At 46.5% G+C, this 3,987-nt stretch overlaps 1 pseudogene; it reads right to left on the bottom strand.

Moving 5' to 3' along the window:
- Positions 1 to 2,202: 2,202 nt before the first annotated feature.
- On the bottom strand, positions 2,203 to 3,452 carry LOC129086132 (ubiquitin-conjugating enzyme E2 variant 1-like; annotated as a pseudogene).
- Positions 3,453 to 3,987: the final 535 nt, after the last annotated feature.

Below are 3,987 nucleotides of genomic sequence, written 5' to 3' on the forward strand. Positions count from 1 at the left end.
AGGAGCTGGTGATGGTGTTTCTTTGAAAGCAGGAGGAGCTCCTCATGGAGGTCTGGGATTTCCTGTGGCATATGAGTTATGCCATCTGATAGGTTGGCTCTCTCCTCATCGCTTAGTTCTCTTTCTTGGGTTTTGATCTGTTCTTTCACTAGGTCCATATTTCTTTATCTCCAGGCAGCTGTTATGTTGTAAGGGTCCGAGCCTTAGGTATTCACCAGGGCAGGGCAACTTGCATGGCTGCATTGTGGCACAGTACATGGGGGCAGGGTCAGAGAAGGAACAATGCAGCTTTCTTGGCTCTCAGCAGGATTTCAGTCACTTCCTCCACTACCCACAAGCACATTGGGGCCTTCTGGTGCTGATTCTTGGGTGGGAGGGTTTGTATACATGCTAGGACCCCGCGGATCTCTCTGACGAACACTCCTATGAGGCTGGGAGTTCCTCCTGCTGCCACAATCCCCACAAGTTTTTACAGCCAGAGGTTTTGAGGCTTTCTTTTCCTGAGCTGGAATCCTAGGCTGTACGGTCTATCTTGCTCCCTTGTTATTCTTCCTGGCTTATCCACATGCAAATGTGGGACCTCTGGGTCCTCCTGTTGCTGCCTTGTGGCACGGCCTCTCCACCCCAGCTGCCCGTCTCAGCCCCTCCTACCAGTCTGGATGAATGTTTCTTCTTTAACTCCTTGGTTGTTGGACTTCCATACAGTTTGATTTTCTGGCAGTTCCGGTTGTTTTTTGTTTTTAAATTTGTTCTTGTCCTTCTTTTGGTTATGGAGGAGGCAAAGCATATCTACCTATGCCTCCATCTTGGCTGGAAGTCCACCTATAGTTGCTGCTCTAAAAGGTGGTTTTACACAAACACTAAATTACAAAAAAAAACCCCAAAAACAAAAACAAAAACCGTTAGAACACAATGAATTGCTCTTATTTAGTGGTTCAGAACAGAAAAGTAGAAAATTGTAGCAATTAGCCAGGAATTCAAGTCTGTTAATTACAGGATTCTGCCATGTACACAGAATTTTTCTTAATCCCTGCTGAGGACCACGAGAAGCAGCAGCACCAAAACCAAAATATGCACTGAATTCAAAGTTCCTTTTGTTTCCATTGTCAGATTCCAAACTAGACCCAAATGGATGGTAAAGGCGACCAAATGAGAGCCCTGTTTAAAACTTCAATTTGTAAAAGCAAAAGCAATGATAAGAACAGAAAAAAAATTCACTCAGAGGGATCATGTGTGCTTACAAGTGTCTTCTGTGGCCTTCCTGAACTAAAAAACCTCAACCCATCAGCTGATGATGACAACAGAGTGGGGCAGGCTGAGGACCCAATATTCATCTATTAAGCTGGTGGAGAGTAAATCAATGTGGTTCCAAAACTAAGCAAGGGAGGTCCAAGACTCTTTCCAACCTTACCTAATGGCTCTGGCCAAAGCAAAGCAGTGTCACAGAAAGTGTAGTGTGGTAACAATGAAAAAAGGAACTTGAAGAGGAATAAAGAGAAAACAGCATCTCTCAATATAAAGGTGGGGGGAGAGGGGAGAAGATACAGGGAAAGCCCTGAATTCCTCACCAAAGACCAGTTTCAAAGGGGAGCAGAGAGGACTACAATCTATGCTTCAGCCAAGGGTGGTGGTTGAGAGTGGGGAAAGGATGATGGCTTGGAAGGGGGGCATCATTTAAGACTAAAAACAACCCAGGGTTGCGAGGCACCCCCACACACCCAACAGTAGTCCCACAGGCTGTGACCTGAAGCCTTCATATCTACTCTAATAAGCCACCCCAAGCTGGAGGGCTATTGCAGGGAAGAAGAGAGCAGGAGGAAGGGGAAGGGGAGAAGGCGGAGGCTCCAGGCCATGTGATCAGCAGCAAGGTGATTATGTGATGTGTCTTTTCACAGCTGAGTTAGATGTGTCCCACCGGTTATTGTGGGAACCAGTTTAAATATACTTTCTTGATCCCAGAAGTTCAACTATGTGGACAGTAATTACACTTGACAGGATGACTTGTGATAGCACAACTTATATATTTCAAATGTACAAAATTAGTGTCACTTATAGTATTTTAAGAAAAATTGCCTTTGAATGGGAGCTTCCTTTCCACTACTTTGACGTCTACAAGACATATCTAGAAAATTTACTACTGTGGAAAATGAATATTGCTTAAATGAAATGGGGGAAGGGGTGGGCCTGTGGTTTTTCTTCTAATTAATTGCTGTAACACTGTCCTTCAGATGGCTGAGGAAGTTTCATATTTTCTTTAGACATCATTAGGCACTGGAGCTCCCACGGGACAACTTTGATACTATATAAATTGTGCCATTTTGCTAGCACTGATATGGCTCTTGGGTCCACCACTCCATTAGAACTATTAACTCCATTCATATTAATTTTTGTTACAAATCTTACAAAGAGGGCAGGTGCTTCTGGGTACTTAGGTCCACATTCTACTTTAAGGCCATGTATTTGGTTTTCATAAATTGCTCTTGGAGGCCCAATTATCGTTTGGGTCCATCTTGTAAGTCTCATGCCTTCCTCATCTTCTAGATCCCAGCTAACTGTGCCATCTCCTACTCCTTTCTGGCCTTCTTTGAGTTCTTTCAATAGTCAAAAATTGGAAGGGACTTTTAATCTTGAGCCCGTGTGGCTGCCATCTTGTGTTGCTGTTTGTCACACTGCGCGGGGGCTATAAGGGCACGCCGCGGCAGGGGCGCACCGCAGAGAGCACAGCGCTCCCTGGAAACTGAGGGAACTGGCTGGGGCCAGCTGAGGTGGGAGCAGGGCTCTGAAACCCGCAGAGCCCGTCCCAGGGTTGTCACGGATGAAGGGGAATAGATACAAAATGCTGCAAACACTTCTCTGTTTGCCGGGAGAGCAGGCGGGGCACTTCCCTCCTACTAGAGGAGGCCGTGGCACATCCCCGTAGTGGGAAAGGCCCCGTTGCCCTTTGTTCCAAGGCTTTTATTGAAAAACTTATCAATGGGCTAGGCGACAAGAATGCATACATATACACGTTTACATTAGCATGTTCAGTTGCACAGAAAACAGATACCTTTAAGAAAACAGGTGGCAGGAATTTACTGATTTACATGGGTCCGAGAGGACTAGTCTAAACAAAAGAGAATGAAAACAAGGGTAAGCGCCTTAATGATAAAGAGCAAGGGGGCGTAAATAATGTGAAGGTCCTTCGCAGCATGAGCTGACCAGAGATATGAGGGAGGAACAGAGCACACTCTACACACCCACACCCCTACCCCCCACTCTAAAGAATTTACTTCTAGGCCCGATTACCCTGGCAACCGTCAGGTCTGATCTAGGGCTGTTTTTCCCACACTGTTAGCCAGGTAGGGGGAGGGAACCACCAAGGGCTGAGGAGACTGCTTTTCAGCTGTGATGAGAACTCTGGCAGTGTCCAAGCCAAGTTGAGAGGTGTCGGAGCCTCTTTGCCCCTTTTCCATGTCCCCAATTTCTTATCTGCTGCCCCTATTGGCCAAGGCCTGTCTTAGGTTGCCCCTCCCCCAAGGGGTCTTACCAGTCATTGACCATTGACCCTCACAAGGAAAAGCAGAGGGGCAGGGGCACAGCCCCTGCCCGGGGGAACAGGCCAAGTCTCCTCAGGAGCCTGTTTCTCCAAGGCCTCCTGATTATTTCCGGCCTTGGGGCCCTCCAGCCTGCTGGCAGGGTTACAGCGCCTGAGACCAGGCCAGGCATTTTCCAACAGCTGTGCCTCAATATTGTTTTTTCATCAAAGGCCATGAACTGTCTTTATCCCCCTTTACATCCATGGACCTTGTCCTCTTAAACCTACTCAAAAGACTTTTACCATTCAATTTATCCCTCTCTTTCAAATTTAATTTCTCCCTCACCACTGGATCATACCCAACAACATCTTAACATTCATTAATATCTCCCATATTAAAAAAAATCCCTTGGATCCATTCCCACCATCTAGTGACTACCCCATGTCTCTGTTCCCTTACAGCACTCCTAAGA

Source organism: Pteronotus mesoamericanus, unplaced genomic scaffold (assembly GCF_021234165.1).
Source record: "Pteronotus mesoamericanus isolate MK-2021 breed Mesoamerican mustached bat unplaced genomic scaffold, CSHL_Meso_final scaffold_36, whole genome shotgun sequence".
Taxonomy (NCBI): Eukaryota; Metazoa; Chordata; class Mammalia; order Chiroptera; family Mormoopidae; genus Pteronotus; species Pteronotus mesoamericanus.